This window comes from Brassica rapa, chromosome A10 (genome assembly GCF_000309985.2).
Source record: "Brassica rapa cultivar Chiifu-401-42 chromosome A10, CAAS_Brap_v3.01, whole genome shotgun sequence".
NCBI classification, from domain to species: Eukaryota; Viridiplantae; Streptophyta; class Magnoliopsida; order Brassicales; family Brassicaceae; genus Brassica; species Brassica rapa.
The window spans coordinates 5,952,125-5,979,019 of record NC_024804.2 but is presented as its reverse complement, the minus strand read 5'-3'; the positions used below and the strand labels follow the sequence as shown (position 1 = coordinate 5,979,019).

Genomic DNA, 26,895 nt, shown 5'->3' with positions numbered 1-26,895 from the left:
CAACTTTAAAGATGACTTTGAAGGTCAAGTAGGGAATCAAGGTGTGAGTAAAAAAAGGATATGAAGAGGACCAGAGGGTTAGATTGTCTCTCAACAACTGCATAATAAGAGTGTTTGCTTTGTAGGATTCTTCTCCCAGTGTGTGAAGCTCAACGATGGCTTCTTCAAATGCCTAAAGGTGAATCAAAACATCAACACAGCAAATTTCAGTATTCTAGGTGATTGATCTAAAAATATGAAAAGACCATACCTTAATCTTTCATAGATATAAGAATGAAAACACCAAGGTGTGCGAGAGGCGTATGGACATGGTAATTGTATAATCAGAGAGAGAGCGTTGAGGGAACCGTGGATTACCTAAAAAGCAAAGCCCACCCGAAAAGTACTTATAGGCAGTCAATGGTCGCCGGAATCACCTGCTCATCGAAGGACAACATTTCAACTTGTAAGCTCGCCGCCTGCCGGGCTTCAAGTCAACAGTCTTAGCACAACGACCAGATTTTACGTCGGCAAGCAGAAGGAGGAGCTTTACATTTAAAGATTGAGAAAGTGATGAATTTCACTGAAGTCTACATCCATATATATATATCTTTATATATATAGGTTCAGATTCGTAACCTTCGAGGTCGAGGAAGACGATCTTCTTCTTGAATGTGAGTTAGTGGAGTCGTGGTTTGATGGAGTCAATGAGAACGTAAAAGCCATAAATTGAATGTAAGTAGACCGTTACGCCTTCGTCTGGTAAAATTCTGGGTCGGAGAAAGAAGATGAATCAAAACCCTAGAGTTGGAGCGTGAAGGCGGAGAATGATGAGAGTTCAACCCTTCCCGTGAGATAGAAAACGACGCGTTTCGTGTCTCTTATTCAGGATGGACTTTACCAAACTTATTAAAAACCATGTACAGTCAAAAGCCCAAACGAAATTAAAAGTTGAATAAATGAAACACAAAGTTTTAATGAAAAGAGACACGTGTTGCACTCACAATAAGCGAATTTCCTAGCTGGAATCCTAGGTGGCAGCATGAGAGGAGAGAAAACTCTTTTATATATATAAAGATATATATATATATATATATATATATATATATATGATGCATTACTAATGGCACCTAATACTCGTAGTAGTCAGGATAAAGCTATTCTATTGGTTAAGAAACTTATATTCATAGTCGAATAAAGATAGTCGGAAACAAACTTAAATTGTCCATATAATTGCAAATATCCAAAACATAACTAATTAAAGACTTGAAAGCACACAAAGGTTCATAAACATTATAAAACTGAGAGTCTGATCTTAAATTAATTGTTGCTACATCTCAACCAACATGCGCCTTCTTGACCACCTTCGACGATGCCACATCCGTCTTCTTATGTGCAGTGCCGACCGTACCCGTCCCAGCATCTGACGAAGCAATACCCATAGATCTCTTGTCTGCATGCAATGCGGATTGTGTTTTATAAATTTGTTTCTTACTATTTTTAGTTATAAATTAATTTTTATATAAAAAAATTCTACAAAATAATTTTGAAATTTATGCTGTCTGATTATAAATTAGTTGGGTAAAAGGAAAAAAACTGAACTCATTTATTGTTTTATTTTGTTTTAGAAACTTGCCTAATCTACAAAAAAAACTACTCTCTCTGTTCCTGAAAATATGATTTTTTAGATTTATTTTTTGTTCCAAAATGATAGATTTTCAAAAATTTTAAGGTAATTTTAGTAGTTAATGTTGAAAAGTTGTATACTTTTAAGAAACATTAATTGAAAATATTTGAATTGGTTGAATACTATTTATTGATATTTATTGGATAATGTATAGTAAAATAAATAATAAATTCAATTGTGAAAAAATAATTATTTCTTTAATATTCGTGAATACTCTAGAAAATCTTTTTTTTTGGGAACATAGGGAGTATATCATTATTTATAGTTGATAATAATACTTTAGAAATTGGTAAATTTGTAGACTGAATTTCTAACTAATGTTCTAAAACTTTTATTAGGTTAACATTTTTATTTTAATTATTTAATTTATTGTAGTGCATATCATTTTTGCATATTTTGACGTATTTTCAGAGTGAATGTAAGTATGTAACAATAGTAAGAAAAATGAGAGATATCTTTTTCAATGGTTTTGTCTAGAAATTGGTACAATTAAGATTTTGTTTTTCTTTCTTTAGTGGATTGATGTACATAGATTACTTGTTAGTTATGCCTTTAGTCAAAAAAAGAAAAGAAAAGAGATTACTTGTTAGCTGTAATGTAATTACATGTGTCTATGATCTTGTGAATCAATTCTACATTCGGATTCACAGAAATATTTTTTTTTCTTTGAACACACCACAGAAAAAATTAATCTCAAGAACTAATCATAAACTCTATAAAAAGCTGTGGTACGACACTGCCATGAATTACAATTTCCTACTGACACAAATGAAGACAATACCAGACTGCTTTAGAATCATACAATCCCGAGATCCATCGTATGATAGAAAGTAAGACACAGTTGGAATATTAAAATGATCGAACCCATTTCATAATATAAATAGTTTTCCTCTCAATATGAAGACAATATTGGTGACATGAACATAGCAGCAGCTTGAGTTTCAGATTCCTGATTCAATCAGGTAGTCACCAAGCCTCTGTACAACCATATTGCATTGTCCAGGAGTCATTGGTTTTTCACAGAAAAGACCAAAAGGTTGGGTGGTCTTCTTGAGTTAAACACCACCAGATCCCAACAATGTAAAGCAAAAAGTATAACTAATTCACTAAAAACAACTGCCTTGGAACAAAAAGGCAAAAGATTTTTACCAAAACAAGGTAATAGATTCATCATAATCAGTTATGTTACCTTCTTCCCTCGAATGACAAAATATGGCTCTCACTGGATTACCATGTAATTTGTGCCACCGATGCACAATCCCGTTGGAGCAAGCATATAAGACTGACCGAGGATCCTTCCAATACTGGTGCACAAACACCAAACGGTTGTAGTATCATATTCTTTTGGAAGCTTGAGAGTTCTGTCATGGCTTAGAACAGGTAAACATAAGTATTCATTCTTTGGTGTTAGCTTAACACGGAGGAGGTGTTTAAACTCTGCAACATGCACATACCTTAAACAATGAAAACAGAATAGAGTGGTCAATAGTAGGAACAAATTAATGATAAGCATCTGTTTCTCTAGTGAAAGAAATAAAAAAATCTGTGCAACTCTTAAGAGATAAGGTGATGAAGGTAAGAATAAACTGACGGTGGTGTTAGCAAATCAAGTAATCAAAACAGCTTTGCATCTAGCGTTTGAATATTGTCCACGTCCTTACAAATAATCCACCAATCAGCCTCCACTTTTCTTTGTTAGCTTTTAGGTGGAGAATGTCTGTCTTTGCTTGCTTCAGCCTCACAATTCTCTCTAGTTCTTCCTCTCTGCTTTCTTCTAGCTCTCAATATCAAGCTTCAGTGACATGGTAAAGAAAACGTCTAGACTAATCAAAATAATATTCATTCATAAATAAACAAAATTCGATACACTTACCATTATTAATTTTAAGTTTGAACTTGAAAACATTAATATTAAGATGTTGATTCTGCTAAATCACAATAGTGTAGTACCTCGTGGATCTTCGCTTCCACGTAATATCCTACTAACAAAGTCGAGCACTTTAATCAAAGATTTCCGATCCCAGTTTGGTGTACATTTCTGGAACACGTCTTCAATCCAACCCAGCAGCATTTCTTTGTTTTGTGTTCACTGAATCTCTCTTCCCAGGAGTTTTATCTTACGTAATCGAATCTTTCTTGTACTTAATCCTTTTAACCACAGAGAACTAAACAAAGAACAAACATAAAGAATAATGATATAAAAAAAGAATTGAAGTGAAAAATTTATCGGGGTTTAGGTGTATACTTACAACTGGTGTCTCCGACTTGAAACCGTTTATCAGAAACCCAATCAGTGAGACTTGTAGAAGCATTTGTGGTTGGAACTAACCAATGGAGCCTGTATTCATGGGAAAAGACAGAAGCTGAAATCATGAAGACAATAACCAACCCAAAGACTCCTCACGAATATTCGTCTCACACAACCTCATGAAACTCCATCATCGGTTAAGTTATTCAGAACTTGAAAGAAGATGATGAACCCTAATCTCTGTGTAGCTCAACACACAATTTTATATTGATTTTAAATATCTAATACTACACTAAAGACAATAAGAAAGTCGCCGGAACGATCGAACACATATCTAAAAAAACACTGGAAGCAACAAACTTACATTTACATAGATCATTTCAACCCACATGAGCCCAACACCATGTATGACATTTCTTGCCTCCCAGAACCACAGCAGCCTAGCCTCCACGACAGAAGAGCAACCGCCGGACTTCAAGTTGGAGAAGCAAACTCTCGAAATTAGCCATAACAACACGAATCAGTATATTGCAAGAGATAGAAACAGAGGATGAGTTCGATATGAGAAATAACCACTTATTTATACCGATCTAACACTGCCTCAGAGAGACGAACGACACATGAAAATTAATTGGAATAAAGGCGAAGTCACAACTCCGTCCGTTTCATACAGGGAGAGGAAACTCAGGCGTTAGGAGTGGCTGTCGCAGGAAAGGGAGAGATGAACTGCAAGGTTGCCGATAGAGAAATTAGGGTTAGAGGGTGAATCCCATGGTCTCGGGCCGAAAAGAGCGACAAAACCGGAGCCCAACATGCAAATCACAGTGAAGTCCATTGTCATTCGAGCTTTAATGAAACACGAGTTTCGTCCATACCCGACACGTGTCGCGACGACATGAAGCAAATTTGTTACGTGTCTTCTGATGTGGATGTCCTAGGAGGGATTCAAACTGTACTTTATGTATAAAGATATATTATATTGTATTGAAATGTGTGAACAACTAGATCTATTCACATGTTGCTAAATGAATATGGTTGAATGATGTTTGAGGATTGTATTTAATGATTGTATTGACTGGAGTTATGGTATATGTAGGTGATGTATATGTGGGAGATGTATATGAGTTAGAGAAAGGCATAAGGCCTATGTGTGTAGGTGTAACGTGGTGGAATGACATATATGTATGTCTCGGGCGTTACATTGTTTCTTGTTGGATCATGTGGCAATCGCCTGAGTTGGCATGATTCATCGCCGGAGCGGGCATGCGGCGTGCCTGTAAGTGAAGTAACATAGTAGCGTGATATCGTGGAGATAACGTGAAACATATGAACATGGTGGCGGATCACGTGGAGACATCATGATGTGGCGTGATCGCGTGAAGGTGTGGAACTCACGGAGACAGCGTGATGTGTTGAGTTTTCACACGACGACATGAGAGGCGTGGAGACAGCGTGATGTGGCGTTAGTCTCATGTTGGCACCATCAGGGATTATCGTCGTTCCTTGTTGTTTGATATTGCTTTATTGGATGTTCTAGGTAGAGCTTTTGTTATGTTGTGTGGTGAATGTCGGGTGATGATTTCGGGGCTCTTGGAGGTTCTCTCACTGAGCTTTTGTCGAAATGCTCACCCCTTGTTCTTCCTTTTCATTTCAGGTTCGACTCATGTTGGTGGTTTTTTTTGTCAGAGACGTCCTGGGCTCCTAAAGACACATTGTTTCAGCCTTGTGGCTGGAGACAAGTGTCATGATATCGCCGACCATTACAGCTACGCTGGGTCAGGGTGTCACAAGTGGTATAAGAGCCGAGGAAAGACTCTCTAGTCGTAACCTAGAGGGTCAGTCTCGACTCAAACCAATATGAATTGAACTTGTTCCTAATCTCTTACTTAATGGTTGAGTTCTCCCTAGCTCCGTATGGAATTCGAGGCGAATTCCTAGTTAAGTGGAGGAGAGTTGTCACATCCTTGTTCTTCCAAACCGGAATGGTTTTGATTTTTTTAATTGTAAACTTGATTTAGACCAAAGCCCATTAGCTTTTGTGCTTCTTTTCTAGCATGTGTAGTAAACCCTAGGGTTTCCTCTTCTTTTCCTATAAAAATGAGTCTTCCCCTTCTCTTCTCTTTCATTTAGAAACTAGAGGGAGTGAAGCCCTGCAGTGTTCAGAGAGATTTAAAAACCCTAGCCGTCATAGTTTCTCTTTTGTTCTCTCGTGGACAACCTCTTTCTTCACTTTTGTCTGTTGCATCCCTCTTTCTCCTCGTCATTTGCTGTATCCGGAGCCAAGCCGTTGGAGATCCCCCGATGAACCGATCCAATCCTATGTCCAGATCTCTCCTTGCCTTCTTTGTAAATCTGGTCACTGGTGAGATAAGGAACCCTAGTGTCATTTTCTTCTTCTCCTTTTGATATACCTTGGATTTGACCCATTTTTATCCATGGTATATAGATGTTTTACTATATATATATATCTATGTTTTCTGCTCTTCTAGGTATGTTTTCAGGTTCAGGTGCATTTCGGAGTAAAGCTATGACTTTGGAGCATTTTGGAGCTTAAAGGACATTTCACCCGAGCTGGCCACGTAAAGGTCGACGAGAAGAAGAACAATCGATCGATGCACATCAGTGCTGACGATCGATACCAGGAGATGCCTCGACAGATGAAGATTAATATCGATCGATGTACACAAGTACCATCGATCGATGTCGAGACACCTGACACGCGACATTTGGACTCAGCAGACTTAAAACCCAAGGCCAAGCCAAATTACCAAAATGCCCTGATGAGTTTTTACCTAGTAGAATATATACTGCCTAAGTGTTTTGACGGCAGAGAGCTTTTTCTAGACCTAGTTTTGTTACAAGTTTCATTTGGGAGAGAAGATCACTTGTGATTGGAACTCCTTGTTTTCATTTCTTTTCATCTATACTATGTGTTTCTATTCTTTTATTGTTATGAATTGCTTTGCTATGTCTGAGTAGTTCAATTATTAGATCCAGGGTTCAGATAGGTTTGTGGGATTAGCCCCAAACTATAAATCTTCCTTGTTGTGATATTCATGATAGATTTGTATTCATTGCTTGTTTTAGCCTTGCTAACTAGAACCTTATCAAAGGATTGCATACTCAAGCACCCTTGTTATCCCATCGTGACATCTATCTATCATATTAGGACTGCTAGAGAGGGCTAACCGCCAATTTAGCATCTTAATAGGGCATATCATACTCGCGCAAAGGCCTGGCTAGAACCCGTCAATCGATGTCCTCAACTGACTATCGATCGACGTTGGCAAAGGTGTATCGGTCGACGTCTTAATAGACCATCGATCGACACTCTCTCGTTGTCGACATACTAACCGTTGAGACACGGGATCTAGTATGTTAACCAGTGAAACATGCGACAGCTGATCACTGAGTTAAGCGATTGAGCTCTAATATATCATGCATGCAACAGTTAGGCATCTATAGGTATTATAATCTCCAACACCTGAATAGTGGTCCTGCATCTAATATTATTTCCAACCAAGTTATATTTATTATTTACTCGCTTGTTACTATTGCTATTTCATTTGAACGTTTACAACTTTTAAAATTAATAAACACTAGATTTAATTGTTCCCTAGCTCCTTGTGTATTCGATCCCTAAGTACTACATCTGAATCTCTTTTGATGAGAGTAACACTCTTTAGGGTAATTTGAGTGGTATCAAATTTGGTGCCGTTGCCGGGGAGCTTTGATCACCATTAGATTTAGTTTTATTGATTCTTATTCTTTTCTCTACCCCTTTCTAATAATCTTTTTCTTGTCTTTTCAGGTGCATTCCCAGCCATACCAGAAGCAACAAGGAGAAAGACTTGCTGTTCTCAGACGATCCTGCTCATTTGGAACGCACCATCCGTAGAGGTCAACGTTCCACATCGCTCGACCCAACAACTTCGTCGTCGATCGATACGCATAACCAACCGTCGACCGACACCAGACCATCATCGTCGATCGATACCGTGTCGTCAAAAATGGTAAACATTATTATTCTAACACAGGACGAGAACAGAAACCTGTATGACCAGGCCGGTCATCTGCGTAATGCAACATGTCATAAAATAGATGCTCAGGGGACTGTAATCCCTGATGCTGATGCTACAGGAGCTGCTCAACCTGTAGATGAAGACGCTCGATCGAAACCACTGGCCGACTACAATCGCCCAGATGAGTACTATTCCAAAAGATCAGCTATTCGACTTTCGGAGATCGAAAAGCAGAATTTCGAGCTGAAGCCTCAATACTACACTCTCGTGTCGCAGATATCCTACTCTGGGTTACCGCACGAGCATCCTATGGACCATCTGGAACGGTTCGAGGATCTAATCGCTGCTATTCGGATGGAAGGAGTCCCCGAAGATTACCTGCTGTGCAAGCTCTTCAGATACACGCTGAATGGAGAAGCGATGCACTGGCTTAGGCAGCAACCCACATGATTTTTAACATCCAGGACCGACATCAAGAATGCTTTCTTACGAAACTTCTTCGATGAGGCGCGCGCTGAAGAACTTCGGAACAAAATTTCCACATTCTCGCAGAAGGCTGGAGAGTCCTTCAAAGATGCGTGGATTAGATTTAGGTTCTTCCAGCGAGACTGTCCACACCACGGATTTAACGAAGTGCAGCTGCTAAGCACTTTCTTCCGAGGTCTCGCCTTACTGTATCAAATGGCTCTTGATACGGCGAGTGAAGGAAACTTCACTACTCGAAATCCGTTGGAAGCTGTGAGACTTATCGAAAACCTTGCTAACAGCAGCAGCACCAAAAACACTGACTCTGAACGGAAGAAGTCTGTAGCCTCTATCGGGAAGGAACAGATGGACGAAGTAAGAGCTAAGTTAGATGTGGTGCACGAGCTTCTTAGGAAGCAAGTCTGTTCAGCTGAAGGAGAAGTAGCAGATACAGAAGGAGAAGAAAATGTGAACTAGATCGGAGGTACCGGATTCCAGAAATTTGGAAACGAGGGCGGAAACAGAAAATTCTTTGAAAATGGTCAAAGAAGTAACTAAAGTTCATAATTTCAAAAACGCTTCAACAACAGCAAAAGCTACTCGAACTCGTACTACCAAAATCCACCACCCCAGACTCAGGAAAGCAAAATCGAAGAAATGCTTGATCGAGTACTGTTGGGACAACAACAAATCACCGTGGATTTCAACGGTAAGATAGACTCCGCCTACAATAATCTGAACACCAAAATTGAGACCTTAGGGACTCAGGTGAGAAAACTTGAAACCCAAGTAATTCAGATGGGCGAGACTATAAAGAGGCAAGAAGTTTTCGCTAGAGAGGCAGGAGCCGACAAAGGGAAACACCACGTAAATGCCATCATAGATGATGATTTCTGGCAAGTGGTGAGAAATGAAAAGCTCGAGGATGAAGACTTCAAAATCGAAAGCTCCATGAGTCTCGGCGGTTCTCAATGGTGTTGACTGATGTCGATGAACTCGCATCGATCGACAGACCATGATGAAGATCGATGGACGGATTACACCAGTCATCGATCGACGTCGTCCGCTAAATCGACTGATTGCAATGCAGTTCGAAATCTAACTCATGAAGAATTCGCAGCTAAGCATCCTCACCCACCCTCCCCTTTCTATGATAAAATCGATCGATCGGTTGAGCCAACCATCGATCGACAGAGTGAGTCCGACGTCGATCGTCACAACAAACCTCCCATCGATCGACAGGCAGCTCTGACATACCGAGTGCGGTTACCCTCAATCGATAATGATTACATCAACGCACTCAGACCACCACGTAAACCATTAGCTAACTCACCCGAACCAAAACCCAACCCTTTAAATAGTTCACCAGAATCAGTTCAAGAAGAACAAGAAGCTGAAGGAAGAAGGTTAAGGAAAAGAAAAGAGAAGATTCCTAAAAATCTTAAGAGGGAAGCTAACGATAAGGAGATGGATGGTTTCACTAAAAGAATCCTCAGAATCCCAATCGAAAAACCATTTGATGAAGCTTACTTCACACCCCGGTTGTGGATGTTCTTCAGAGAAACAAAAGTAACTGAGGAGGACATTAGGAGAATGTTTCATCAAGTTAGAGAGATGATGAAACACAAGATCACATTGACGAAGAAGAGTGATCCTGTGAAGTTTGCAATATCATGCGTAGTTAAGGGTGTTGACTTTCCCCATTCAATGTGTGACACAGGAGCATCAGTTAGTATCCTCCCTAGGATCATGGCAGACCAGCTTGGTTTGACCATCGAACCTTCAACGGAATCCTTCACCTTCGTGGATCTTTCAGAGAAACGATCAGGAGGAATCATACGAGATCTGGAGGTACAGATTGGTAATGCCCTTGTCCCTGTAAATTTTCATGTCCTAGATATCGAGCTTAACTGGAACTCTTCACTTCTGCTTGGAAGATCTTTCCTAGCTACAGTAGGAGCTGTATGTGACATGAACAAAAACAAATTGTGTCTAACGCTCATAGACCCAAACATCCACTACAACCCCATCCGACCTAAGAGAAAGGTCATTTATTCTGTGGATTACGGGAAAGAACTTGGCTTCATTGGCGCATGCCATTGTGGAGCAGAGTATGAATCGGAGTACATAACAGAGTACTCGGAATCGATCGACACCCCAACCTTTCCATCGATCGATTCCAATGAGTCAACGGTGACGGATGACCGCAACAACACGTCACTCGACGTAATGCATCCAGTTGACCATTTCGCTTCACCTAATCATTGTTACCAACATTTTGCCTTCCAACCTCCAAGCAAGAGAGGACATGATGATTATTCCATAGGCATTTGGGTAAACAGTGGCGAAATCGAAAGCTTCATGAGTCTCGGCGGATCCCAATGGTGTCGACCGATGTCGATGAACTCGCATCGATCGACAGACCATGATCAAGATCGATGGACGGATTACTCCAATCATCGATCGATGTCGTCTGCCAAATCGACTGAATGCAATGCGGTTCGAATTCTAACTCATGAAAAATTCGCAGCTAAGCATCCTCACCCACCCTCCCCTTTCTATGATAAAATCGATCGATCAGTTGAGCCAACCATCGATCGATAGAGTGAGTCCGACGTCGATCGTCACAACATACCTCCCATCGATCGACAGACACCTCTGACATACCGAGTGCGGTTACCCTCAATCGATAATGATTACATCAACGCACTCAGACCACCACCTAAACCATTAGCAAACCCACCCGAACCAAAACCCAACCCTTTAAATAGTTCACAAGAATCAGTTCAAGAAGAACAAGAATCTGAAGGGAAAAGGTTAAGGAAAAGAAAAGAGAAGATTCCTAAAAATCTTAAGAGGGAAGCTAATGATAAGGAGATGGATGGTTTCACTAAACGAGTCCTCAGAATCCCGGTTGTGGATGAAGCTTACTTCACACACCGGTTGTGGATGTTCTTCAGAGAAACAAAGGTAGCCGAGGAGGACATTAGGAGAATGTTTCATCAAGTCAGAGAGAAGATGAAGCACATGATCACATTGACGAAGAAGAGTGATCCTGGGAAGTTTGCAATACCATGCGTAGTCAAGGGTGTTGAATTTCCCCATTCAATGTGTGACACAGGAGCATCAGTTAGTATCCTCCCTAGGATCATGGCAGACCAGCTTGGTTTAACCATCGAACCCTCAACGGAATCTTTCAATTTCGTGGATCTTTCAGAAAAACGATCAGGAGGTATCATCAGAGATCTGGAGGTACAGATTGGTAATACCCTTGTCCCTGTAGATTTTCATGTCCTAGACATCGAGCTTAACTGAAACTCTTCACTTCTGCTTGGAAGATCTTTCCTAGCTACAGTAGGAGCCGTATGTGACATGAACAAAAACAAATTTTGTCTAACGCTCATAGACCCAAACATCCACTACGACCCCATCTGACCTAAGAGAAAGGTCATTAATTCTGTGGATTATGGGAAAGAACTCGGCTTCAATGGCGCATGCCATTGTGGAGCAGAGTATGAATCGGAGTACAAAACAGAGTACTCAGAATCGATCGACACCCCAACCTTTCCATCGATCGATTCCAATGTGTCAACGGTGACCGATGACCGCAACAACATGTTAGTCGATGTAATGCACCCAGTTGACCATTTCGCTTCACCTAATCATTGTTACCAACACTTTGCCTTCCAACCTCCAAGCAAGAGAGGACATGATGATTATTCCATAGGCAGTTGGGCAAACAGTGGTTTCCATTAAACTTATGCAGTTGACACTGTAATTACTTCACCTAATGAGGAACATACGGAAGAATACGATGAGGATTATTGGAAAGAACGTGCAATAGAAATGTCTTTGCAGGATGAAAGACTTGAAACACATAAGTTCACCAACACGTTTGCAACATCGTTCGACGCTGTGCACTCCACATCGGTCGATACTCACCCTCGTCCAGCAAAACAACCGCTCACATCGATCGATACCCGTAAAGGAACATCGATCGATATTCGCGCCATAGCGAAAATTCAGGAGCAGGAGAATATTCCCTCCCCAACTAGGTTTATAGATACCTATATAAATCGTTTTGCACCTCCGAAACCACCTACACACATCAGAGCAAACACACAAGCAAAAAAGATGAACACTCTTCCATCTACATCAACAGAAAAAGCCATGAAGAGCAATCATCTTAAGAACACAAGTTCTGCAGAAATTACTTTGCCATCAATCGATGCAACTGTATCTACATCGATCGATACTACTCTAAACCCTAATCTCTCTATTTCTAAATTGAATGATTATTTAAACATTGATTACGGTTTTCTAACACCTGATGAATTTGGTATTTTCAGGGACCCAGATGGCAACGCACGTGCAATGGATGGAAGGATTTTACAAGTGTCCAGAGAGGACATAGCAGACATCCTTCAAGTAGCCAATGGACCTGACAACCTATTCTCACAGCAACGTGGCACTCCAGACGTCATTCAAACAGATCCTAACAACCACGCAGGAGTCGCCACAACAGAGATCAACCCAGATCTATCACGCCAACCAAAAGGGCAAGCATCGATCGACGGTACAACGGAGACATCGATCGACAGGGTAACACCAACGTCGATCGATAGGGATGACCCGACGTCGATCGACAGACGGTATGAATGTGGGAACCGCGCTTTCGACATGTACGGAGCCAGAAAGTTCACTTGGGAACAAAGGGACGAGTATGGAGTCTACAGAGATGAGCGTGGACACGCACGAGGCGTAGCTGGTGAGATGATACCTGTCACAAAGGACAACATCAGGAAAATACTGGAAAGAGCATCTCTTTTTGAAGAGAGCCACATCTGTCTTCCAGAACATGCCACTTCCTTCACACTCACAAGACTGGCACCAGAACTCTACACCAAAGATGAAATCGATGAGATGGTGTTTGGTATTTGTGGAGCTCAGGAGAAACTGGGAGAGGAGCTCAAAACATTGGTAGAAGATACACATCAGCCTTTGGATAGAGGCTACAATGAGCTTTTCAGATGTATGGCAGAAATGAGGACAGAAATTGAGAGTTTACGTCAGCAACTTGAGAAGGAAGCTACGACCTCAGCATCGATCGACGCACCACATGCAACATCGATCGACGTCAGTCTTCCTACAGCTCAGATCCCTGCAGAACCGCAATGTTCAACACAACACAGGGATGAATGGGAAGTCTCATACATCGACACAAGGATAAACGACGTTTACTGCCCTCTCAACAACAACGTGGACTGGCTAAGCACTAAAATCGAGCTACTACAGCAAGATCTGGACACCATTCGCAAGAAGGACCAACAACCAGCCACATCGATCGACATGTGTACCTTCACATCGCTCGACGCTAAAGTCTCAGCCATGAATGAGAGGCTGAGGACTTACGAGGATATGCATGACCGCTTTATATCACCAGTCATGATAGATTTAAACAAATTGTCTAGTCAATTACTTCATGCCCAAAAGGATATTGAGAACATTACTAATCAAAGTTTTTTGCAGGCAAAATCAGCATCGATCGACAGGCTACGAGGGCCTTGGATCGATGGCAAGAAACCTGTGGAGTTACTTCCTTACACAGCAGCAGAGGTTGACAAGATCACATCCAAGATCTACACTGCTCTAGACACCATGGAGGAACGACTTGACAAACGCTGCAATGACATCTACTTTCCATTCGACAACAAAATCAGTGGACTAGACAACCACGCAGAATGGCTACAGAAAGAAGTCAAAGCCATTCAGAGGCAACTCGCAGCTCAACACCAGATATCAGCATCGATCGACAGGACACTAGCGAAATCGATCGATGGTAACTCGCCGAGATCGACCAACGAAAACATAATCGCATCGATCGACGCCGAGTCTACACCAATCGGCGAGCAGCTGATACACAAGACGGTAGAGTCAATGCAAAAGGAACTGACAGAACTTTCAGCATACGCCTATGACAACATAGGCTGGCACCAGGTCAGCATTGACAACGTTCAAGAAAGGCTACAAAACATCTCCAAAGTACTTGAGAAGATGGATGACAAATGGACAAGAAATGATGAGGCCACAAGAAGTTTCATTGCATCTTGGTCCAGAATGCGCAGAGATGACGTGGATGCTTGCTTTCCAACAAGCAGCTGCTTCTCCACCCAATAGCCAATCACTACCACAGTCAAGCTAAATGACTATAACCAAGCGCTGAGTGGGAGGCAACCCACTATTAGGTATTTTACTTAGGTTTTATTAGCTAGCATTTAATTTTTTTCGTTTTATTTCTTTCAGATTAAGGAGACCCAAGTAGGAGGACCTGAATATCGACCGACGACGAGACGTCAACATCGTTCGACATAGGTAACCACACGACGATCGATGTAACACTTAACCATCGATCGATATCTAATCCGGTCAGATGTATCTTCCCTACTTGTTACATTTCGTACATCATAAACTATTCATCATAACTCCGGCTGAGTTAAACTGGGACAGTGTAATTTAAGTCTAGGGGGAGATTTACTGATATAATTTATTTTATTCTTATGTAAAAAGGAATTTCAAATAAATTATGGTTAGCTATTGAAAATAGGGACTATAATCTTATATTGATTTAAACATGAATATCTAACCAATCTTTAGCACCATTTTAGATTTACTGATTGCAGATAGCACTAAAGATGCTAAAGCGGATCAACCTATCAACTACACACTTACCTTGAACCGTATGAAGTAACCAAAGATGATTTCCAACACTAAACCTGACATAACCGCTTGTCTTGGGGCTTGGTATACATGAGATCGGATTCTTCAGACAGGTCTGGAAGGTAACGTCTGGTTTAGATTATTTATCACATTTTCTCTCTCTAAATTTCGACACTAGATTAGTTAGTGAGTAAAAAAAAAAAATAATAATAATAATAATAATAAAAATATAATAATAATAAATAAGATCTATTGTTTAATTAGGATGAGTCTGAACAGGACTTGGTGGCTAAAACCATTAAGGCTTGATTCATAAGGACTCAAATAAAAGAGTTCGAAACGGGACTTGGAGGCAGCAATCTTCAAGGCTCGCTTTCGCAAAGAACTCTTGGATATAGGTCAAAAAGAAGTGAACAGAACTTGGTGGCAACCACCATTAAGTTTTGATTCATGGAAGCCTGTCCAATCTTGGTCACTGATCCTACAATGGAAGCAGACTTTGACTCAAGAGGGAAATTTAGAGAGAGAGAAACTAGGAACTAACTTTTACCTGCAGCTCCAGATATCTGTCTGAAATCCTTGCATCATGTGATCGATACTCCCAAGGTAAAGCATTCACTTTATATTTATGCTAAGAAATGAAATCAGTAGAGGGGATGTCAGACGTGAATTGATGAGTTGTGTTATGTTAGAGACGGTTGCTAAGCTAGGATATTCATAGTGTGCTTTTGTGATTAGGACTTTTCAAATGTGGTTGCAAAATTGTTGAGGAAAGATTTCTATGTTTTAAAATCTTAAATCTCCAAATATTTTCAAACCTCTTTCAGAGAGACTGCCTGTATGTTTTGCTTGAGGACAAGCAAAAGGGTAAGTCTGGGGGAGTTGATATACCTTGGATTTGACCCATTTTTATCCATGGTATATAAGTATTTTACTATATATATATATCTATGTTTTCTACTCTTCTAGGTATGTTTTCAGGTTCAGGTGCATTTCGGAGTAAAGCTATGACTTTGGAGCATTTTGGAGCCTAAAAGATATTTCACCCGAGCTGACCACTTAGAGGTCGACGAGAGGAAGAACAATCGATCGATGCGCATCAGTGCTGACGATCGATATCAGGAAATGCCTCGACAGATGAAGATTAATATCGATCGATGTACACAAGTACCATCGATCGATGTCGAGACACCAGACACGACATTTTGGATTCAGCAGACTTAAAAACCAAGGCGAAGCCAAATTACCAAAATGCCCTGACGAGTTTTTAACCTAGTAGAATATATATTGCCTAAGTATTTTGACGGCAGAAAAAGAGAGCTTTTTCTAGACCTAGTTTTGTTACAAGTTTCATTTGGGAGAGAAGATCACTTGTGATTGGAACTCCTTGTTTCTATTTCTTTTCATCTATTCTATGAGTTTCTATTTCTCTATTGATATGAATTGCTTTGCTATGTCTGAGTAGTTCAACTGTTAGATCCAGGGTTCAGATAGATTTGTGGGATTAGCCCAAAACTATAGATCTGCCTTGTTGTGATATTCATGATAGATTTGTATTCATTGCTTGTTTTAGCCTAGCTAACTAGAACTTGATCATAGGATTGCATATTCAAGCACCCTTGTTATCCCATCCTGGCATCTATCTATCATATTAGGATTGCTAGAGAGGGCTAACCGCCAATTTAGAATCTTAGTATGGCATTTCATACTCGCGCATAGGCCTGGCTAGAACCCGTCGATCGATGTCCTCAACTGACAATCGATCGACGTTGGCAAAGGTGTATCGGTCGACGTCTTAATAGAGTATCGATCGACACTCTCTCGTTGTCTGCATACTAACCGGTGAGACACGAGATCTAGTCTGTTAACCAGTAGTACATGCGACAGCTGATCACTGAGTTAAGCAAATGAGCTCTAATATATCATGCATGCAACAGTTAGGCATCTATAGGTATTATAATCTCCAACACCTGAATAGTGGCCCTGCATCTAATATCATTTCCAACCAAGTTACATTTATTATTTACTCGCTTGTTACTATTGCTATTTCATTTAAACATTTACAACCTTTAGAATTAATAACACTATGTTTAATTGTTCCCTAGCTCCTTGTGGATTCGATCCCTAAGTACTACACCTGAACTTCTTTTGATGAGAGTAACACTCCTTAGGGTAATTTGAGTTGTATCACTCGGATGAACCGATACAAAGCCCAAATGATTATGGGAGTCCAAAGCCAGCGAAGTGTAACGACTTCCCGGAGACAAAGCCATCGTAAAGAAAACATAAAGAGATTACAGGAAATTCCATAAGATCATTTTAGAACAATAGGATCATACCAAAGTTGAAGAGCTCAAACGCTATTTAATGGCCATTTATTTCAATCCTTTAGCACCAAAACCACATACATCTAAAACCACCTGTTCCACTCGCACCTTCCCTTAGCTTTGTCACGTGTTTCAGCCTGTCCTTCTCTTAATCAGGGCAGTCCAATGCGTAGTTGTTATCATATCGGATACCAACCTCTCCTATAGACTCTACTATCCATTTCTCATTGGTGAAACCGAAAGGAGTTCCCATTCCCGGCAAAATCTCGCATGTAGGAATTGTGTGTTTATCCACACAGGTGACATGCGGATCCCAAATCTAGATCATGTGGTCAAAAACTTTTCATGACTCGCTACAGCCAAGTTCCAATATGTATTATGAGCTAAGTTAATCGGAGTGTATGTGTTCTCTGCAGCTGCACCATGTCAAGTCTTATGATCGTTGCTGAGGTAAGAGTGTTTGTCGCCGTGACATAACAGCACCAGTAAGACAAATCATAAGAAAAATTTATTTTCCGCAATGTTAATCCCATAGATTGTAGGGAACTTCTTCTCTATCGGCTGTGTGGTATTTGAGAGCGATGTTAAATAGCGACCTGGCCATACTTAACAATATGATCCAAAAATTAATCAAACAAACCAAAACAAATCAGAAATGGCAACCAAACCAAACTGATGATCCAGAAAAAGAAGGGAAAAAGAAAATAAAAAAATCTGCTGCCAATAATAAAACTGTATGCCGCAATATTAATTGGATGATCGGTGAGAAACTGAAAACCCAAACTTGCACTTCCTTCTTTGAACCAGAACAAAGAAAACAGACGACACAGAAAACAATAAAAACTGGTGGTTGTGGTTAATGAGAGTGTCTCATTCACCATTGTTTAATCATCTAGCCCAAGCTATGTAACAACAGATATAAGTAAGGCTCTCATGTAATCCCCCATGTTTATAATTGTATTGTGTAAAAACCACAGTGATTTCTAATGTCTAGAAATATAATTTTAACAAAAATATTTAACATTCTGGATAGTTTTGCTTACAATGAAATCGAAATTGTGAGCAAGGACTATGGCTGTGTTAGGCTCTTTTCTTGGTTGCCGGCAGATGCCTTGGAAAGAGTCTTATTATTGCCTCTAACTCCACAGAGCTGAATAACTGATATACCAAAAAGACATATACAGTTGTAAAAAAGTTTCATAAAATGTCAAAAAGAGTTATTTCTTCTGAAATAGCATGAGGACATATGTCAGTTCACAATCTCAAGATACCTGCATGGATGTAGACTTTGTTATCCATCCTAAGACAATTTTTCCACTTTTTCCAACGGTAAAGATATGAGATCTGAATGCACAGTCTTGTTCATTCATCTGTGATATAACCACCTGAAAAAGAGTTCGTTATGTTCAGTTTAGTGGACATAAACTCAATGCAACTCTTTCCCATAAAAATAACAGGTGAATATTGTAACATACTCTGAATTCACTGTTTGAATTTCGCATCAGAGACTCAAGTCACTCAACACGGATTCCAAGCAAGAATCTGCAGTTCAATAAGACCAACATTCACCTCACTGCCATTTAAAAGATAAGTAACGTGCATAGTTTTTGTTACGTGAATCGTTTTGTTAGTCCTTCTATCTAGGTCCTAAGATCTTTCTTCTCACATAACTAAATCTGGATCAGAGTATCTGCATCACAAACACAAAAAGAGAATAACACAAATCAGAAGACGCACTTATAACCTAAACAACGCAAATTCACATTCTTGAGCTTACAAATCAAATTCTGGTGCCACGAAGCTACGGAAAACCATAAGAAACTCAGTCAATGAATCGATTGTCGAAACAATAAATAAATGAACCAAAAACACAAAAAAGTTATATAGATTACCTCATTAACAGTGATCATATATCATAGGAATAATATGTGAATGTGTAACAACAGGAAACCCACAAGAGTTGTTTTAGTCAATGGCAAACCTTGAGGTTTGCATCTTAGGCATATTAATTAGAGCTTTAGGCGCATTAAGGAACCTCTGTTTCGCCAGATCAAACTCGTGACGGATCCTTGAGATGTCGTCCTCGTTGTAGAAAATTACGGCACTATAACGGGGAAAAAGGTTTTGGAGTTTGCTTGGAAGCAAGTGTCGATGAAGCAAGTTAGAAATTTATAGATAAGGAGAAAGAGGGGAGGTAGAACGAAACAGTAAATAAGGCATTAAGAGCACATTTGATTGATGACGAAGAGCTGGAATAACCGAGATTACAGAGAAACCGACCTGTTGAAGACAAAGTGAAGAGTTGGAAAGATGAATAATAGTGATGTGGCAAAAGGAAGCTTCATTATTGGTCAATTTTTAAAGTGACGTGTACACCCTCTCCTTTGAGCTTTAAGAACTTTGAGTATTGTTAGATTATTTTACTCTCATGTGTCGTATAGTCGTTCATCTTTTTTCATTTTAAATTTTTATGTTTTGGTGAATAAAGAAACACACTTATTTATAAAGAGGAGATGTTTTAATAACAAATATTATCTTTATTTCAATAATATTACATTTCTGGTTGCAATAATATTATAACATATTTATTTATATGAGAAAATGCATTTTGAACTCAATAAATGTCACATTTTATATTCTTTTGAAGTTGATGTCCGTTTACAATTATATATTAAATATGATATTTACACTTGTGAATTTCATATTCTCCAAACCACCGGATACAACTTATTGTTTTATCAGACTAGGATTTTTCTCCTGCTATAAAAGTGAATATTAATTTTCTATTCTTACTTTTAATTGGGTTTAATATATGTTGTAATTGATAGTAGGATTTCATTTGTTGTGAAAGTACATTTATATATTTTTTGATTAACACTTCTAACCAGTCGATTAATTATTGGTATATAGATTTATCATGTATCACATAAAAATGGTTGTCAAGCTAGCACTTTTAACTGCTTGTTTTATGTGTTTATGGTTCAGCTTTTTGCGGATACATGTCGTTATTGAATGTTTTACTTCTACATTAACATTAATTTGTTGTTATTGTATGTAATTGTTTTGTGGGGATGATTGATACAACAATGATTAATACTTATGTGATTATATTTTACTGATTTTTGTGAAGTTAGTTATTGGTGTTAACTTTTGAGAATATATTTATAGTGATTTTATGATTCCGTTTTTGTCATAAATTTTCGTCTAAATTCTTTATTTGAACCAATTTTAAATGTCTTTTCTAACTTTTGGTTCATCTTATTTATTTCTTTTCGGTTTTCGGCCATAAACTTTGTTTTGAATGTATTGTTGCAATTTTTCATATTTACTTCATTTGTTATCTTATTCTTTCCAGCCTCGTCTATGATGTACAGACTGTGCCTAGTCCAAATTTTGTATCAAATATATAATTAGCCATGTTTAACATCAAAAAAATATATTATAACTTAGAGAAAATTTTAATGTGGTTGAATGTGACTATACTTTTTGAAAACTAAATAATATACATTTTAAATATGAGAAACTTTTTACTCAAACTAAAAGAAAATTAAAAATATGAAATTTATGTTACTTCTAAATCAAATTTGCCATCTCGGTAGTATATTGGTTATTGTAATACATACAATGATAAAACCAAAATAAATAATTCTTTAGGGATAATAATAAGGACAATTCAAACCAAATTACAGAAACCGGCACTTTATCTTACTTCGATGTGTGTGTATAATATGTGTGGATGAACGAATAATTGGGATTCAGTTTTTATCTATTATGAGAATTTGAGATTTATTTATATACATGACTCAAATATATATACTTTCTCTGTATTTTTCCATGGTTGAATGAAATTCTCAGTGTGAAAGAAAATTTGACTTTCACCATAGATTCTAAGGAAGTATGAAATAGAGTAGTGGGAATTTAAAACATATACAAAGGTACTCTCATTCATACACATGCATTGCATATAATCCAAAATGTACTCTCACTCTGTCACTCCTGCACATGCATTGCATTAAAAGTTTTCATCGGTTATGAAACATCCCCGAAGCAGATTTCTTGATCTTGCGCCACTAAAAATATATCCCTCCTTGAAGAATCTCCTAGACTCCTAGTCAATCCATTTCCTTCTTGTTCATTTTCCATCAGACTGAAATCAGGATCAAACTCAAACAATGTATCTCTTATCAGGAACCGTGTTAAAATGATGCTTCAAAGTTTACTTGAGTTTTTACCTATGGATACTGCTCAAATCCAAAGTTTCTTCAACAAACAGAGCATATAGCTCTTGTCTCCCAACAGAGAGTGTAGCTGACACTGGACTTACTCCATAAAGCAGATTACCAACCATCCTAGGCGCACTTCACTTGGTTGCCTCATGCCACGTTTTCTTTAACGGCAAAGTATGCTTCATCTTGTGTCATCCAACGTCCTTTTTCATTATCAGTTTACTCCCACACGAAGAAAGAAATTGAATACAATTCTATCCGAAAGAAAATAAAAAAAAATCTATAATTGTTATGTACCTATCGAGTCACTATAATTGAATCGAGAATCTAATTTATAGTGCAGACCATTGGTCTGGTTCTAGTAATAGCCGGAAGCACTGTCAAGCATCTAGTCTGTCACAACAATATCAACACTATGTCAAATCATCTATAACTATGAATGAAAAGGCTAAGAAAATTGCGAAACAAAAAGGTGGAAGAACCTGAGAGTGACTCAAAAGCGGCAACCGTTTGGCTCAATGGTGATCATACTCTATAGAATTATAGGAATCAAAACCTAGAAGTCAGAAGTCCTCTGTAAAGTGTGTAATACGGATGTTACTTGGTTCAGCTAAGGCAAACAACAAAACTCGTTGATGGGAGACATAACTATAACAGGAGAAATCTTAAGATGATGATGGAGAAATGGTTACCAAGTGTACAATCTCTCTGATAGCTATAAGCATGCATCTCATACTGCAAAGCAAATGCTTCGACTCGGTTTCTAAGCTCAAATATGTCTTTGTATGTGCATAGACTCTTCACAAACTCCTGGTGCAGCTTGCCATATTTTCTGTGCAACGCACTTGTTATATGAGCTGCCTTCATCAGAAAATTTGCATCGTACCAAAATAAGATATATAATATACATCTCTTGGAATGAAAAATATATGTATAGGCTAGACGATGGAAACCCATTTTAAGAGAGCAACCTAAATTCATGATTATCACCACCGACAAACTTTAAGAAACGTTATAATTTTCTAGGGGAAGTTGGCTTGCAAGTACGTAGATCTGTGCTTGATGTTTTTTGAATTGTAGGATGAAAATCCATCTATGTCTCTAATTTTACTCTGCCCAAATTGCTTAAATGTATGTTAACTGACCCTGCTGAAGCATAAGAAGTCCATGAATCACACCAGACCTCTCATTTGATCATGACACATGTATACATATTTTTTGTTTACCGTACTACTAAGCTGCAAAATCATATTAATGGTGAAGAGATCAAATCATTTATCACAAAGCTGCAATTCAGAAAGAAATTTTCTTGCTTACCAATACCTTACGACAACCAAAATAGTTGTCTGCACAAAAACTATATCAAAACTGCAAGACTAGAGCTCATATACTTCTCAAGAAATACACAAGTCTGTAAAAACATGAACAACAAAGAAAAAGGTCATATAGATAACCTCATTAACCATGTGCTTCTTGGAAATTCCTAACTGGGCAAGTAAGAGGCGCAATATAATGTGCCAATGGGTAATCACAATCAAATCAGTAAACTTGTATGCATCCAATATGAGATTCTTATTAACATATATAGCTAAATGTATGAATCGACAAAATCAATATTGAGAATCAAAGAACATAATAAACCCTTTTTTGTTAAAGTCAATGGCAAACTTTGAGGATTCATCTTAGGCATATGTTTCGTCCGCTCAAATTCATGATGGATCTTTGAGATGTCCTCATCTTCTGTAGAAAACAAACAATTTAATTTCACCGAGCGATCGACACAAAAGGAAAATGTAATGGGAGAGCATTTAGAAGAACTCACCATGTTGTGTTTAATGACAGGAAAATAACCATATCTGCAATGAACAAAGAAATCGATCAGAAGCTGTCGATTATAATAACTACTAAAAACATAGAAGTAAGTTTTAAAACTGACATCATCTTGAGAAAAAACGTCAATTGGATAACCGGGTCAGATCCAGAACCAAGGTCGAAACCCATGAACCCGTATTCACTACATCGCTGCTCCTAATCATTCTGATCGGATAGATCTGCGTCGCGTTCTTCGATCCCCATAAAGGTGATTTCCCATCGGCGCTGGGAAAGGCAGTAGCAGAGCCGCCACTGGGACCACGGGAGAGGAAGGCAGCGTGAAGGTTGGGGAAGAGAGAAAGAAGCTTGGACATCTAATCATGTATAGAACAGACGTTGGCGCATGGATACACTATTGTTAACACCAACGACGCAGCATAGATCTTCACGTCTTCGGAAAGAATGCCAGAAACCCAGCTTTGACCATAAGTTAATGATCACCGTAAGCATGGATGTGGCCACAGTGTAAACTTATCGGTTGCGATGATCTCCATCGTTCCGAGGCATTTCAATTCTTTCAAAGATAGGAAAGTGAAAGGGGCGAAAAGGATATAGACGGTCATGAGGGAGATGATTTGGGTTACTGGCCAACACCAATTATTAACAGGCCACCATAAAAGAGCGAATGTCATGGCGAAAACACATTATTCTCATTGTGATTTTTAAAATGATGTGGTCACGCTAAGAATTGAGCTTAAGCCCTTTTAATATTGTAAGCTAATAAATAATTTATTTTAATAAAATTAAAGCCTAGTTCAAATTTTAAAATTTTAAAATAAATGAGTATTATTTTAAATCTTATCAAATAAATGATTTTATTAGAAATAAATAAGAAATTAAGAAATGAATATGTAAGAAATTGATAAAAATGAATTATTAGAGAAAAAAATCAAAATCAGGTGAATTTTTTTAGGAAATAAAAATGAGAAACAAACTTACATTTGGTTTCCGCAGATAAGCGTGATGAGGTGAGTTAGAGTTGTAGCATTTGGTTTCCGCAGGGGGTTCTGCGTTATGCATTCATAACTTGGTTGGCAGTCAGGAGCATGCTTTCAACAGGTGATAGAATGAGGATTTGGGAGATTCATCATGAGTGTGTTTTGTGTGGGGGAAAAGGATGAGACTCGCGATCATCTATTCTTCGCATGTTCTTACTCCTATACAATGCGTAGGGATGTTAATCAATTCTAGAGATTTACCCAATTGCCGAAAGAAAGCAGAGAGTAAACATAGAAAGCAGAGATTCATTTCACATTTTTTCTTATTCCAATATGTTCATAAATCACATAAAAGAAACCAATGTGGGAACCGAAATTCGCACTGTCGATTTTTGTTGAATTAGGAAAGTGAGAAAAACCCTAATTTCACAGAGGTCTCGAATATCTGCTAAACCACACGTCAAGCAATCAAGAACACGAAAAGACAGACGAAAAAAGATGAGAATCGAAAAGAGAGCAAAATTGATCTTATTCCGAATTTGCGTATGGTGTTACAAAAGGTAAGGGTCTTGGCTGCGAGAGCTGTCGGCGAGATCCCTAGTTCTATCACCTAAGACTACAAAAAACCTAATTGAGTCGCAGTTCAACAAAAACGGAAAGTTGTTGCTCTAAGTATTGCTCTGAGTAATAATTCTTGTGTCCCCTGTCCCTTCAGCTTCGATCCCCTTATATACTCCTTCTAAGGTGGTTTACCTTTTTCCTTTCTGCCCTCGGTCAGGTTTATCGCTTCGCGGAAATATTCTATTTTTCTTTGATCTCTGTATTTATCTTCAGAAACATGACATTTATCTTTGGAAACTTGACATTTATCTTTTTTTAGGCGATAAGTGATAAAATGTCGTAACGACTGGGCTTGGTTCTATAAAATCATAAGTGTGCTCTTTTCCGTGTTCTGGTCCTTTCTGGGCCGTTTTCTGACTTTGGCATTTTTATAATTTTATAATAAGAATGCTTCTGAAAGGACGTCGATTCCGAATAACATTCAAATTCCTTGTATAGCGTAGGCAACCTTGGGTGTTCAGCTAACTGTTCCCATTTTATACGACCAATTCGAATGTTCTTCGAGAAAAAACGATTTCTTGCGGTTTTTAAATTGTAAAGTTCCAATGATACCTCCGATCTAGATGAAACAAGAATGGGCTCGATGCAATCTCGGGAGTGGAGTTATGAGGATGAGGTGAAGACGGACTTCGGTCAATCCAACTCGGCTGTTCGCCGAACAGGACTGGTCCAGCTCGGCGAACGGCCAAGCTGAATCCATGTGCGATTCAGCTCGGCCGTTCGCCGAATTGAACTTGGTCCAGCTCGGCGAACGGCTGATCTGAATCCGTGTTCGATCCAGCTCGGCGAATGGCCGAGCTGAATTTCACGGATGATCTAGTTTGTTCGATCCGATGAACTGATCACTAGACCTTTGATAGTTTTTTCCGTTCTTTCTGAACTTCTTTTTTGTTTTTATGGAAGATAATTTTTTATTGGAAGTTTTTCCGACGTTGATTTTGTCGTAACCGATTTTGACCTCAACAACCATCTTTTAAGCATGAACATATGAAAGACTATGATGTGATCTTGGGCTGATTTATAAAGTTTCAAAAACCAACCCAGGATGTTAGCTAACATTTCTATCCCATTTTTATGAAGTTACAAGCCCAAGAAGAATCAAAATTAAGTGGTTTCTTTGATTTCCAAGAAAGTGACGAAATCAACAATTAAATTGCATGAAAAGTTTCTCTTTCTTGCATGCAATGAATGCTTGTTTCAAGAACATTTATTCTCCTCCTTGCATTGCTTTTGAGATTTCCTAGAATAATAAATACCTAGCTTTGTTTGCAAGTTTTGTTTTCCTATAAATAAATTGTAATCTCCATTAAAATAAAATAAGATTTGAGTATTATTTTTGGAACCTTGAGAATGATTCTCACTTTTCTTTCAATGTAAAATCCATTGATCTTTTTGATCCGTTTTGGTGCGTCATATCCAAGGGATCAAACCGATTCGTCCTAAGTGCGTCATATCCTAAGGCTTGAGTTGGAATATCATAGTACTTCTGCATCCTCTGTGCAACCTAACGATCCATGGTAACTCAAGAGCTTTCCGTATTTTTTGTGTCACCATTCATTCCACCGCCTTGTTTCTTTGGAATTTTACGTTTCATTGAAGTCAAGGATTATCCCTGCCAATTCAGAGTGTTGAGTTCTTGGGAGATTCACAACATTTGGTATCAGATCACACTCTGAGTTCGATTTACTATCATTCTATCATCTTTCTTATTGTTTTACTTAGCAAGATTTGGGGATAAATCTTTTTGAAGAGGAGGAGTATGATATGACCTTAGGCTGATTTCTGAAGTTTTG

The 26,895-nt window shown here is 38.7% G+C and overlaps 3 long non-coding RNA genes and 1 other non-coding gene across 8 annotated transcripts; all 4 read right to left on the bottom strand.

Moving 5' to 3' along the window:
• Positions 1-2,280: 2,280 nt before the first annotated feature.
• On the bottom strand, positions 2,281-4,729 carry LOC103843881. Of its 5 annotated transcripts, none has more exons than XR_001956592.2 (5): positions 4,279-4,729; positions 3,916-4,004; positions 3,617-3,831; positions 2,856-3,458; positions 2,281-2,643 (listed from the first exon to the last, which is right to left on the bottom strand). It is a non-coding gene; the product is annotated as an uncharacterized LOC103843881 (long non-coding RNA). The 5 variants fall into 5 exon arrangements; XR_628170.3 differs by having other exon boundaries at positions 2,350-2,712; XR_628169.3 differs by having other exon boundaries at positions 2,354-3,120; positions 3,258-3,458.
• Positions 4,730-8,456: 3,727 nt separating this feature from the next.
• Positions 8,457-8,562, bottom strand: LOC117129423. The gene has a single exon (XR_004453072.1). It is a non-coding gene; the product is annotated as a small nucleolar RNA R71 (small nucleolar RNA).
• An 8,747-nt stretch (positions 8,563-17,309) lies between these two features.
• On the bottom strand, positions 17,310-19,419 carry LOC108870150. Its single transcript, XR_001956595.2, has 5 exons — positions 19,223-19,419; positions 19,060-19,135; positions 18,921-18,987; positions 18,717-18,830; positions 17,310-18,603 (listed from the first exon to the last, which is right to left on the bottom strand). It is a non-coding gene; the product is annotated as an uncharacterized LOC108870150 (long non-coding RNA).
• Positions 19,420-21,333: 1,914 nt separating this feature from the next.
• Positions 21,334-24,879, bottom strand: LOC117128994. Its single transcript, XR_004452540.1, has 5 exons — positions 23,608-24,879; positions 23,494-23,527; positions 22,364-23,411; positions 22,154-22,281; positions 21,334-22,064 (listed from the first exon to the last, which is right to left on the bottom strand). It is a non-coding gene; the product is annotated as an uncharacterized LOC117128994 (long non-coding RNA).
• Between the last annotated feature and the right edge of the window lie 2,016 nt (positions 24,880-26,895).